The sequence below is a fragment of the Schistocerca nitens genome, chromosome 2, assembly GCF_023898315.1.
Source record: "Schistocerca nitens isolate TAMUIC-IGC-003100 chromosome 2, iqSchNite1.1, whole genome shotgun sequence".
Lineage (NCBI taxonomy): Eukaryota > Metazoa > Arthropoda > Insecta > Orthoptera > Acrididae > Schistocerca > Schistocerca nitens.
Window position 1 is genome coordinate 482,570,168 of NC_064615.1, and position 14,439 is coordinate 482,584,606.

At 43.3% G+C, this 14,439-nt stretch overlaps 1 protein-coding gene across 2 annotated transcripts in view; it reads left to right on the forward strand.

Moving 5' to 3' along the window:
• The first annotated feature begins 5,309 nt into the window (after positions 1 to 5,309).
• LOC126236416 (extracellular sulfatase SULF-1 homolog) overlaps positions 5,310 to 14,439 on the forward strand; it is a 799,264-nt gene continuing 790,134 nt past the window's right edge. For both annotated transcript variants that reach the window (XM_049945711.1, XM_049945712.1), the window contains exon 1: positions 5,310 to 5,405. The gene's annotated coding sequence lies outside the window, so the exon portion shown is untranslated. The remainder of the gene's footprint in view (positions 5,406 to 14,439) is intronic.

Here is a 14,439-nt window from a genome sequence, read left to right on the forward strand (position 1 = left end):
AAGCTCAGCTTATCTTGGGTATAGCGTACACACACACACACACACACACACACACACACACACACATACAGTACCTCGCTCCACGCTGCCCAGCGCATCAAATTGCTCACTTTCACGTTCGGTAGTGCCGGCGAACCGGCAAATATAGTTACTTCACGATTTAAAGCACTTCTACTATTTTAAATCTCCGGTGCCGACTTATTTCAGTGAGTTGGAAAAATATTCTGTGAGATGTGGCGGAACGCTGAAATTAAGCCCTGTTTGGCACTTGACATGATGATGTAACGTCCTTCACGCATTTCACAAACCTAAAATCCTCCATCGGATTTCCGCAGGGTGCAGCGTGGTTCCTCATTCCAAATCACTCGCGCCCAGTCATCCACAGTCCAATGGCGTTCCTCTCTTATCCACTTCGACCGTCTCTTAGCACTGATTATAGAAATGTATGGCCTACGAAGAGCTGACCGTTCTTTTTAACTCGCTGTGCACTGTCCTTGTGCTAGATGGACAACTGAAAATAGCAATTTGGAATTCACGACTGATTCCTTCCGCTGATTTCATGTGACTTTTTACAAACATCCTCCGCTATTCTCGTCGGTCCCTGCCTGCCAGTACAGGACGTCGCCCTGATCTTGGTGTAACTGTGGGTATTCATTCGTGTTCCCACAACACAGTCACCTCATCAAATGCCAATTTGAGCGTCTTTAGAATGGTTGAAATGTTCCCGATGGATTTGTTACCCAGCTGACATCCACTGAAAAGTCGACGTTCGAGGTTACTGACTATTGAACTGTTGCTGCTTCCCCGCCTCCTTTTATACTGTTGGGTCCGTCTCAAGTGACATGTACTGAGCAGTTCCGTATTACGTAGAGGTCTCCGGATACCTTTGATTAGACAGTGTAGGAAAGCGAAAAAAAGGATGTTAATTTTATGGGTCAATGCATGTTTATTACAATGACCACAGAATGAATGAGTCACGGAAGTTAAATTAAACCAGATAGGAAGTGCTTCTATCGAGTACTGAGCAACGACATGAGAAGGAGGACCATACGGTTTGTAAATCAAATGCATATATTCAGCGAATTTGAAATCTACTGAAGGCGGTCACACGCATAACATAAAATGAATTCTCTCTGAAGATTTAACTGAAGTGTTCCGAAAGATATTCTTTTACTGTAACTTTGTTTTCTGGGCGCACCAAATACGCTACATGGGCTGATCACTCACTCACAAATTTTCAGGAGAAACCCCCAAACAGTTATCAGAATTATGTTGTAAAAAAATGTTGATGATACAGTAATCTTGTTTGACGTTACGACAGAAAAAAATTGCAGATCAGCCTTTTCTTCCAACGCAGCACTCCTGTCCCACCTTCCTCCCGCCACCCCTCCCCACCATCCCAAAAAGAATACGAAAAAAGTTCTTGTCATCGTCCAGCGTCTATGTATGACTTTCCGGTCAGTACCGCAACACGTGTATTCAGCTTTCCATTGTCACTGACATTCCCTCCCTCTCTCTACTGTGTTCTCGCTTTTCATTTTAGTAGCCCTTGTAAAAGTTTGTGATAACCTCTATACACAAAAATTTTGAATGAAATAAGCAGCTGAGGGGACCGAGTCACTGATATCGTGGCGGCGTGTTACGAACATACGGCAGTTTTCCCGAAACTTTAGAAACTAGGTAAGTAGCGTGGTGACACAATTAGCAGACTGGCAGTTAATTAAAGAAGAAAGCGTGAATGGAAGTTCAATGACATTTGTGTCGATTTCGAATAACCTTTCCTTCAGACGAATGAACGATTCACGAAAGTTAATACTTCTGTAATTGCTCATGGAACCAGAATTTCAAGCCTCATTGCTCCCCAACAGGAGTCAACTCCGTTAATAGATACACTGCCTCAAAATCTATTCTTTATAGTTTATTCTAAGAACACATCTTAGTGTTTAAGTTTCATAGATTATGTAATTAAGAACCAGTAGCCGGCCGTTGTGACCGAGCGGTTCTAGGCGCTTCAGTCTGGAACCGCGCGACCGCTACGATCCCAGGTACGAATCCTGCCGCGGGCATGGATGTGTGTGATGTCCTTAGGTTAGTTAGGTTTGAGTAGTTCTAAGTTCTAGGGGACTGATGACCTCAGATGTTAAGTCCCATAGTGCTCAGAACCGCCGCGAAGGTTTAGCCGAGCGGTCTCTTGCGGAGATTGCCGGGGTCTATCTCCCCTGATGACGTATTGCGCCCCGACGGCTTATACTTTCCATCAACCAGAACGAACGTCGTTAACTGGCTAAAGGGCATGGCCGTTTACTACATATTTTGCGATGCTCCCAAAGGCACACTCGACTTTTGGTCCCTACTGATGACGACACATGTAGCTTTCAGCCGCCACCCGAAGTACAAACTCGTTTCGCAAATTATTTGCGGATCCTCCTGCTCACTGGGGCGTTCCGGGTATGAGACGCTGAAAATGAAGACGAATCCTGGAGCATACTGATCCTCTACGGACGGAATAGGGGGGAACCCCTCCCAACAGACGAGAAGACGACTCGGACGCTCGGCTACGGCAGTTGTAGGATATTTCTTTGTAATGAAACAAAAAAAAGTTATAAAAATTAAAGAAATAAATAAAACAACATTGAAAAACCCACTACATCCTCTTCCTGATCCTTCGATCCTCGAACTCGAACACGTTGCTTGGGCGTGGCGGCGTGATGGCCAGGCTTCGTGTGTCGACCCCTGCCCTACCCGTCGTCCTGCTCCTGCAGTGGTTCATTAAAGAAAAAGTAGTGTGTAAGCGTAGGGATTGATGACCTTAGCGGTTAAGTCCCATAGGATTTCACACACATTTGAACTTTTTTTTTGCTCAGAACATTTGAACAACCAATACAGCTTCGGGTTTGACACGGCTGATACAAATATTGAATGAAACGAGCAGTCGCTGAGAATGACTCATGTAGAATAAAATTAAGCAACTGTGAGTAATACAAGACGAAATTTGATACGAAACGACATGATGTACAGGAAAAACTAATATGTTCCTGGAGGAGTAGTAAAAGGAAAGTAATTGTAGAGAAAGACAAAGGTTATTTCAGATACCACTACGAGTCTGTATCTGGCGATACACGTATTCACGGAATCAAATAGCTCTGAAACGAACTAGACTGTTGGACTGAAAAGGGGAAACAAATAGTAGAACACTTGAACAGTCACACAAAGGAATAATTTACTCAGATGTAGGGCTCAGGGGCACTAGATACGTTTAGCTATCGCACGTCTTCGGATTTCGCCTGAGTTACTGCTCAATGTTTTCCCCGTCGGGAAGGTGCGGACAGGGCGCTGTTAGACGGCGCCGGACGTGTGTATTTACTTTGGCGACACGACAAACAGCAAGCACCGTGCGCAGAGTGGATCCGCGCATGCGCAGAGCGCCGACCCTGGCCCTGAGTGGCGGCGCGTGTTTACAAACAAACGCTGCGCCGCGCCCGCCCGTGTCCCAGGCAGCTCGCTTTCAACGGCGTGCTCTGGCAACGGGCCCTCGTTAAGGCCCGCCAACCAGGCCGACGACGCACGGCGCGCAGGGAACACGCCAGGCGGACCCCTTCCTAACAAGACCACAGTCTACCTCAGGACCTTCCTCTTCACGTACAGAACTTGAAATTAACTAACTCAGCGTGCCACAGTTGCAGAAACATAGGTAACTAATTGTCTCTCCGCTGTCTTAGCTGAACGGTCACCGCTTCAGACTGTCATGCAGGGGGGCCCGGGCTAGATTTCCGGCCGGTGCGAAGTTTTTCTGCGCTCGGGGACGGGGTGTTGTGTTTTCCTCGTCATCATTGCATCATAATCGACACGCAAGTCTCCCAATGCGGCATCAACTGAAAAAACTCGGCGGCCATCAGTGCTATACGATCATTTCATTTCTAAAAATTGTCTATGGGCTATCGGCATTAAATTTAATGTACTACTCAACAACTGTAACCTGTCTGGTGAGAGAAGAGCCCTGTCGGTTAAAAGTGGGATTGGCGCAGTGGTTCAGGCGACTACTACAACCTATCAGGGAACACGTCTTTCTGCGCATCTCTGTGGCAACGCTTCATCGTTGCTGCAGCACCACAGGCAGCTGTTGTTTCCAGCCACGTAGCTTCAGCACCACCAGCAGTGGCTCGTGCTTCGCAGTTCAAATGGTTCAAATGGCTCTGAGCACTATGGGACTTAACTTCTGAGGTCATCAGTCCCCTAGAACGTAGAACTACTTAAACCTAACTAACCTAAGGACATCACACACATCCATGCCCGAGGCAGGACTCGAACCTGCGACCGTAGCGGTCGCGCGGTTCCAGACTGAAGCGCCTAGAACGGGCTTCGCAGTTGAAATATGGCAAACAGCGCTCTTCTTTTGCCGTGTAAAGTAGAACGTACTTAGCCTTTGAAATAAATTGCGTGTCTCGGAATCGAAAGATTTCAGCTTCGCACGTAAAGAAAACCCTGATCACTCTGAACAGAAATAGTAGGTTTGATAAAAATGGAACATGTTCCCTGTTTGAGAACGTGTTTGTGTAGAATAATACGGATGAAGACTCTACCAAAGCTTCCATTTACACTGTTCAATAACGTTACTATGCTCGAGGCAAACGGTATGCAGTATTCCCATCGCCAGTTGAAGTAAGGATGTTTCTTGTAGCCCCCACAACGAAAGAGATGATGCCATGTATGAAAAATTGTGTTTGGACTGTAAAATCTGAGGGCAAAGGAAATCTCTTCGACGTCTTGATCCTACTCTTCCAGCCATATCAAGTACTTCCGGCAATTTTCAGGCCTTCTAACAGTGTGAAACACTCCTTATCTTGCTGAAAGGCCCCGTTCTCCCAAGGATGAGAATAGCGACCTAATCCCAAGGGTGGAGGTAATGACCTAAAAAGATTAGTCAAGCAGGTCCCTCTCAAGAATTAAGTCATGACAACACTTGTATTCATTTGGCGTGATTGCAGAGTGTAGATTGTCTGCTGTTTATTGTTGGACATGATGATGCTCGTCTTCTGTACGATGTGCCAAATGTTACTGAACGTGTGAACCCGTCACCGGCCAGCTGATGTAGAGCTTCGACATTGTTGACTAAATTCGAGTCATTCTTAATGTATTTGTGATGTTGTGCAGGTTTTCTGTCTATTAAGATTTGTAGTGCTGTTTGATTAACTTTTGTGTTTGACCAAGTGTTGAAATCTCTCACTGACAATGATTCAAACGTAAGAAACGCAAAAATTAACTAATGTGTGAGAGCTAGAGTTCTAAGGAAATCTTTATTTTTTCGTTTCAGGTTAATATCTCCGCGATTTTTCGTCGAATAGCAGAAGGGACTTCCATTAGCCAACTCGTCACACTTGAGGACAGAAGGAAAAGCTGTTGTCCAGGTAGGTGCTTTATTTTGTAGCCATGTCACTACACGACAGCGAAAGTTTTATTTAGGCGATGCTGTAGGTTATGTCGATCTAAAACTTGTATGAACAAAAGTATAGATCACGTGCTCCATACTAAATTGTTCATAAAATACTAAAACGGTATTACTCAGTTTTCTTCCGAAACTATGCCACCTTTGTGTAAACTTAAACGCGAATTTGTATAAGTAAGTAACGACACGATTTCTTTATTTCTACATTACCTTTATAATGCATTTGCAACGAGGCACTTATTCCAGCTCTCATAACTTCTCGAAGTTAGCAGCTCGTGACAGATCCAAGAGTTTTCTGTAGAGCTGTTTTATGAACACATTACGGTTTCTGCAAGGAGAACTAAATGCATAGATCATTGGCCAAAGCCTCTTCACCAAGTATCACTACTAAATATTCGTTAGGGTTTATCATCAACCAGAAACCAAAGAAAAACAGAAGAGTGTTTCTAGACATAAGTACACGCGTCTTTAAAAATCCAGTTTGGTAAAACTACTTTTAAGACACAAAGGAATTATAGGCATTGGCTGCGAGTGGGCACTGATCGAAATCAGTGGGGAAACTCGAAATTTTAGCCGTACCAGGATTCGAACTCTGACCTCCTGCTTACTAGGCAAATGTGTTGACCAGTGCGCCATCCGGAGACAGTGGTCGTCGCAACTGCACAGAGTCCATAACGCGCCTCCCGTCAGACACAAATTCTCTGCTTATCCTCAAAACTCGCGGCATTTTCCCAATTCCCCTAAGAGCTCGAGCCTGGTGTGCATCTGCACTGAAGACATCACTGGCCGTCCTCGTTTCAATGATACACATTTGCTGTTTGTTCTTTCGGACATATCTTTCGGACATGTCCGACACAACAGACACCACATATATAAAACTAATTTTCTTTACATTAAAAAATTGTATTTTCTGTTCTTTCATCCAGCTGTCATTTCCCATTTATAGAATTAGGACGTGAGTTGATGTTACAAATGCAGTGCAATGTGCGCAGGGAATAATAAAGCACTGAGAACATCCGAGTTAATGACCAAATTTATAACATGTATTAACCATGTTCCACATTAAATGCTCAACATACTTATAATTTTCTTATCGCAGGTTTTGTGGATTTTTGTCATTGAAAATGGAAATGAGCGTCATGGCCGGGAGGCCCCTTGTGGGGCGGGTCCGGTCGCCTTGGTGCCAGTCTTATTACATTCGACGCCACATTTTGCGACCTGCGCGTCGGATGGGTATGAAATGATGATGAAGACAACACAATACCCAGTCCCTGAACGGAGAAAATCGACGACCCAGCCGGAAATCGAACCAGGGCCCGTACGACGGCAATCTGTCACGCTGACCACTCATTTAAAACGATTTTCGACTTGTGTGGTTCTTTTCAGAACACTTTTCTTTTTTGATAACGAAGTAACAAATAGAACGTACTATAAATTATATTCGTTACTGTTGTTAATATAATACTATTGAATAAATTAAACAAAAAAAAATCGAATGACTCATTCGATTATGGGTAGCGTAAAGCTGTAAGAAACAGTGAAAAAAACGTTGACGTTTCTGGAGTCGCATTTCTCAGTAAATGGAAAGAGAGAATTGATAACGCACTAACTTCATTGCTGGAGAACGTACATCGTGTTCTGGAATTTTTTTATACAAAAAATATGTTTGTGATGTTTTCTCCGCAAAAATGTGAGAGGGAGAGAAGACGAGTTTTGGAAACAATGCAGCTTTTTGCAGGAACCAGTTTCTCACCAGAAGTGCAGAGTTTCCAAGAATCCGGTCTCGCCGGGCGTCGAACCTGTCCCGGCTGTAACTCCGGCTGCAGTCCGTGGCGGGAGAAAGGGCCGTTGTCCGTCGTGCGCAGACGCTGCACACCCGAGAGCAAAACTAGGCGTCGCAAACTAACGGCGACACTGCGTTTGTCGGTTGGCAGTATGTCAAACCCAAGAAAACTTGGAACATTTGCTCAAGGAATTGGAAAATTTCTCCTGTTGCTGTGATACAGGGTGATTCAAAAAGAATACCACAACTTTAAAAATGTGTATTTAATGAAAGAAACATAATATAACCTTCTGTTATACATCATTACAAAGAGTATTTAAAAAGTTTTTTTTCACTCAAAAACAAGTTCAGAGATGTTCAATATGGCCCCCTCCAGACACTCGAGCAATATCAACCCGATACTCCAACTCGTTCCACACTCTCTGTAGCATATCAGGCGTAACAGTTTGGATAGCTGCTGATATTTCTCGTTTCAAATCATCAATGGTGGCTGCGAGAGGTGGCCGAAACACCATATCCTTAACATACCCCCATAAGAAAAAATCGCAGGGGGTAAGATCAGGGCTTCTTGGAGGCCAGTGATGAAGTGCTCTGTCACGGGCTGCCTGGCGGCCGATCCATCGCCTCGGGTAGTTGACGTTCAGGTAGTTACGAACAGATAAGAGCCAATGTGGTGGCGCTCCATCCTGCTGAAATATGAATTTGCAGCTCTCTGCTAGCTCTGCGAGTCGATTTTCCTGGGCTGCGAACAAATGCTTGCTGGATGCGTGCTACATTTTCATCACTCGTTCTCGGCCGTCCAGAACTTTTCCCTCTGCACAAACACCCATTCTCTGTAAACTGTTTATACCAACGTTTAATACACCACCTATCAGGAGGTTAAACACCATACTTCGTTCGAAATGCACGCTGAACAACTGTCGTCGATTCACTTCTGCCGTACTCAATAACACAAAAAGCTTTCTGTTGAGCGGTCGCCATCTTAGCATCAACTGACGCTGACGCCTAGTCAACAGCGCATCAAGCGAACAAATGTGCAACTAAATGAAACTTTATAGCTCCCTTAATTCGCCGACAGATAGTGCTTAGCTCTGCCTTTTGTCGTTGCAGAGTTTTAAATTCCTAAAGTTGTGGTATTCTTTTTGAATCACCCTGTATACATAGCTTGGGATGCATACCGATACAGATACGATATTAGCTTCTCAAGTCACTTGTCCGCCATTGTGCACTCCTCGATATTTTACCTAAAATCAGCGAATATGTCCTATTCCGTTCCAAAACTGACCGAGGGAAAAATTGCTGACTGTCTGTATGCACTTTTACGCACTGTAATCTGTCTCACATAACTTTCATAATTTCTGCGCGAGGTATATAATGGGGGCGGAAGAATTATCACATTGTTTTCTGCGTATTCTGTAAACTTACCGAACAGGGATTGAGAGAACAATGTCACCTTTCTTACAAACATTCCCAATTAAATTCCCCCGTATTTGTCTATTTTCATATGTGATATATCGGCCTTTTAAGATTCTAGCAAACATATATCTTGAATTTTTCCGATTCCTGCTGACATGTCTAGTTCATAAGAACTCAAAGCGCTGGAATAGTACTCTAGAACTAGTCACATTAGTGCTTTGTATACGGTTCACTTAACAGATGCATTTTCTCGAAACCCTTTCACAGATGTTGTGTATTTTCTGCCACTATTTCTTTTTGCGATGTGACTTGCTCTAGATACTCACTGATGTACTTTTAATCGGATATTATCGGTTTTTTCCTCTTTATTAAGGTCGTTATCTTGCATTCTCTACAGTGGTGTACACAACTTAGGAACGAAAGTACTTCCGCATGATGGGTCGCTGCCAGGTAACATACAATAGTCAATGAAGCTTGGACCTTATATAGAGCAGTACAGAAAGTAATGGAAAAAGATGTAAATGAGCGTATGGCATTGTTGGCCGGAAGGGCCCATGTGGGGGAGTTCGGCCGCCGTATTGCAAGTCATTTTTAGTTGACGCGACTTCTGCGACTTGCGGGTCAATAATGATGAAGGACACACAACACCCAGTCCCCTACCGGGAATCGAACCCGGGCCCCCTGCATGATAAGCGGAAACGCTACCGCTACGCTACGGAGGCGGACACAGAATGTAATTAAAAGAAAGGAAAGAAACATTTATTCACAGACAGTAAGTACACTGAAGTTACCGCAATTTGTGATAGTCTCCTGGACGTTGCAACAGGAGAGAGCTGGTTCTACATAGGACTTACACCAACGCGTGCTCTGCAGCGTACTCCCCTGCCGGCCACAAATCAGTAACGAGTTCCTGTCTTTGGGCGTTCCATTCCTCCACCAACTGGGCTGACAACTGCGGGAAGGTCGTCGGTTCATGTGCATGCGTTGCAATGCGTCTGCACAACGCATCCCGCGTGTTCTCGGTGGAATTTAAGTCAGGGCAACGGACAGGCCACTACATCTGCCGAATATCCTCTCGTTGCAGCGGGACCTCCAGCTTCGCCGCTCGTTGTGGTCGCACTTTGTCATCGAGTCCTAATGCATCACTGAAAAGACATACACGTGGAAGGAGTAGAGTAACATAATAACATGGAATGGTGAGAATACCGTGTTCAAAGACTAGGTTAGTACGCCCGTGAGTCATTATGCCTCCGCATACTATGACATCAGGACCATCAAAAAGGCCATGTCCGATAATGCTACACCTACCATCATGTGGTGAGAGGTGCGAAAATGTAGTTCACCCAGACACATTGTGGAACGTGGTCGGTTTGGTGGTCCACATGTTACAATGTGGGGAGGCATACTGCAGCATGGGCGTACGGGCCTCCAGCACTCACCGGTCAGCGTTATTCTGATGCTGTACTCTTCTCGCATGCGCGTGTTTTCAGGGTGCGCTTGGCCATGACTTCGTTTTTATGGGTGACAATGAGCGACCGCCTCGAACAGCGCAGGTGGAGGGGCTATTGGTACGAGAGGATACTCTGCGAATGGGCTGGCCCGGTTTAAATCCCATCAGCACGTTTGGGAAGGGTTGGGGAGACGTACTGCAGGACGTACACACGCACGACGCCCACCCACCAGTTTTCAATTGTGATGATGTAAAAATGGCACGCCTCACCACAAGAACTCGTTACTATTCTTGTGGCCAGCATAGAAGCACGTTACAGAGCAAGCAGTGCCGTCCGTTCTGATCTCACGTCTTGTTAACAACCACGTTCCGCCTTTTGCAACGTTGTTTAATTATGATATAATAAACTTTACGATTACAATGAAGCCTGATTGTGTTGCGTGTTGTAACTGCAAGTGGTGTGCTTACTGTGTTATTGTTAGCAAAACTTTACACGAATCGATTGGGCAATGCAACTCCCAATACCAATAACGAAATAGTCACTGCAAAATACATTCAGCCCCTTAGACACTGAATCATCTGGCCCTGTTCAGATCTGATAACTTTGGTCCCTGTGCACATAACAAATAAATTAAATTATCTTACCTCTAGAGCAACAACGGTGAAACGTGATATATTCTGGTCACTCATAAAAAAAATGTAAATGCTAGCTACAGGCTCATCAGTGTGCAATGTTGGCCATAACACTTGAACTGTACATGAAATTCATTTGGCCGATAAACGAGAACATTTAAGAAAATCCAACGTCTTTGAAAAATATATAACCTGGACTGGGAGGCGGTACTGATTATGGTGAATTACTAACACTCAGTTTTTTCTGTTAGCAAAATTATATTGCAAGTTAAGTTTGGCTTTTCAAAAACATCGGACAATTGAAGTTACATTACTCACGATTGAGTCACAAAGAATGAGATTTAAACAGCAAGTATTATCTAACTTCATTAATCCAACATAAATGCAAATCATCAAATTACGCATAGCTCTGTCAAAAAATCTTAAAAGCGTTATAAAAATGAAATATCTAACTAACCTTTTTATCAAAACGGTTTACATACATTCTGGAGTTACTCAGTAATTATAAATTATCAGCGAACTCATATATACAAACGCGCTGGCAAAAACAGAAATCATAATTATTTAAGTCTTTGGCTTGGTTGCATGAAGACTTCTGCTTCTATGTTCAACAATATTGATATACCTACATTAATCTAACTCTTGGTAGCTTCACACAGTACATCCCAAAAAGTGCCTACTCCATCGTCTTTCCCTCACAGACACTGTGCGCTAAGCGGTCTCTTTCTCCACTAGCAGTACTGTATCTTTGGCTTTGCGGTCGTGCAGTCAGCGATCCGCATTATCGAGTCTATCATAGTGCCATTTTAATTTATTAATATTCTTATCTTATTCTGGTGCCACATACCAGTGTGTCCCAGTGTACTCATTTCAACGTCCAGGAGACGATCATAAACTGCGCTGACTAAAGTGTAATTATTGTGTTTAATAAAAGTGTCCTTCCTGTTTGTCTCCTTTCGTATTTCTCTTTGTTACCATCTGTACCATCAAGCAGGAGTTCTTTCTGTGTATGGCCCTCTTTTCTTCAAGCTATGTTACTTGGCAGTGCACGTCATCAGAAAGTTACTTTCGTTCTCAAGATCAGCACACCAGTGTATGCTTACATCGAGAGGAATCTCTTCACCAAACATAGCACGAACGCCATATATTTGGTTCCCGTGTTTCGTTGTTGTTGTTGTTATGGTCTTCAGACCGAAGACTGTTTCATGCAGCTCTCCATGCTACTCTATCTTGTACAAGCCCCCTTCATCTCCGAATAACTACCCACTTACTATATTCATCTACTGGTCCTCCTCTACATTTTAACCCCCTCCCTCCTCTACCTCCTTACAAAACTAAACTGGTGATCCTTTTATGCCTCAGAATGTGTCTTATCAACCGATCCCTTCTTTTAGTCAAATTGTACCACAAGTTTCTCTTCTCCTCAATTCTATTCAGTACTTCCTCATTAGTTACATGATCTATCCATCTAATCTTCACCACCACATTTCAAAAACTTCTGATGTCTTCTTATACAAACTGTTCGTCGTCCACGTTTCACTTCCGTTCAAGGCTACACTCCAGACAAATACCTTCAGAAAAGATTTCCTAACACTTAAATCTATATTCGATGTTAACAGATTTCTCTTCTTCAGAAGCGCTCTTGTTTCATTGCTTGTCTACATTTTAATACTCTCTACTTCTGCCATCATCAGTTATTTTATTGCCAACCATCAAAACTCATCTACTACTTAAGTGGCACATTTCTTACTCTAATTCCCTCAACATCGCCTGATTTTACTTGACTTCATTCCATTACCTTTGTTTTGTTTCTAGATGTTCATCTTATATCCTCCTTTCTAGACGCTGGCCATACTGTTCAACTGCTCTTCCAAGTTCTCTGCTGTCTCTGACAGAATTAAAATGCCGTCGACAAACCTCGAACTTTTCGTTTCTTCTCCATGAACTTTAATTCCTACTCCATATTATTCCTTGGTTTCCTTTTTTGCTTGCTCATTGTAGAGATTGAACAACATAGGAGGTAGGCTACAGCACTGCCTCACTCCCTTCTCAACCACTGCTTCCCTTTCATGCCTCTCGACTCTTATAGCTGCCATCTGGATTCAGTAAAAATTGTAAATAGTTTTTGGCTCCTCGTATTTTACCCCTGCTGCAAGTAGAATTTCGGAGAATATGTTCCAGTCGCCATTGTCAAAAGCTTTCTCTAAATATGCAAATGCTATACATGCAAGTTTGCCTTTCTTGGATTCTGTAAAAATTGTAAATAGTCTTTCGCTCCTCGTATTTTACCCCTGCTGCAAGTAGAATTTCGGAGAGTATGTTCCAGTCGCCATTGTCAAAAGCTTTCTTTAAATCTGCAGATGGTATACATGCAAGTTTGCCGTTCTTGAAAGTGTCTTCTAAGATAAGTCTAGGGTCGTATTGTTACATGTGATCCTACACATCTGTGGAATCCAAACCAATCGTCCCCATTGCCGGCTTCTACAAGTTTTTCCATTCTTCTGTAACTAATTTGTGTCAAAATTTTGTAGCCACAACCTTCTAAACTGATGGCTCGATAGTGTTAACAACTGTCAACACCTATTTTTCTTTGGAACTGGATTTACTACAATCTTCTTCATGTCTGATGACATTTCCTCTGTCTCATATGTCTTACACACCAGGTGGAATAGTTCTGTTATGACTGGCTCTCCCGAGGACATCAGTAGTTCTGATGGAATGTCGTCTACTCCAGGGACCTTGTTTCGTCTTAGATCTCTCAGAGCTGTGTCAAGAAGTTCTCGCAGTATCTCTCATTAAAGCTTTTCCTCTCCCCTTTCTATAGGATTGCCTTGGAGTCCATTTCCCTTCTATAGCCCCTCTATTTATTCTTCCGACCTTGAAGCTTCCCCTTCTTTTCTTAATACTTATTTTCCATTCGAGCTCTTGATATTCATACAGCTGTTTTCTTTTCTCCAAAGGCCTCTTGAAATCTCCTATAGGCGGTATCTGTCTAGTAGTGTATGCTTCTGTACCCTTACTTTTTTCCTCTATCCGTTCCTGCGTAGACGTTTTGCAATTTCTGTCAGTCTCATTTTTTAGACGTTTGTATTCCCCTGCTTCATTGGCAACATTTTTATATTTTCTGCTCTCATTAGTTAAATTCAGTATCTCTTGTGTTAACCAAGTATTTCTACTTGGCCTCTTCTTTCTACCTATTTAAGCCTCTGCTGCCTTCACCATTTCATGCCTCAAATCAACCCAATCTTCTTCCATTGTATTCACTTGCCCTTTTCAGTCAAGCTTTGCCTAATGCTGCCCCTATAGCTCTCAACACTCTCTGGACCTTGTACTCGTAAGGTTTAGTATATCTGCTGTTGTCTTTGATTTTTACCAATTCGATCCTGACAGTGTCTTTGACTTCTCAGTGGGATCAGTGTTCGACAGAAAGAAGGATGGGTCTTGTGATTCAGCTTCCATATATAGGAATCCTACCGCACGTCATAACCACTTCTATCTATAATAGTAAATGCCACACTCAGTGGAAAAATACTAAAGAATTACTCTATGTGTCAGCAAGATGATAGTCCCTAGCCCTCGAGCTCAGTCTGTTATTTGCTTCCTCAGTATGTGATTAACCTGCTCATTTATTATTTTACAATTTCGGACGAAATTTCTTTTATATTTCATACATAGCGCTGATAAATGGAGCATTGTGGTAATAACATGGAGCCT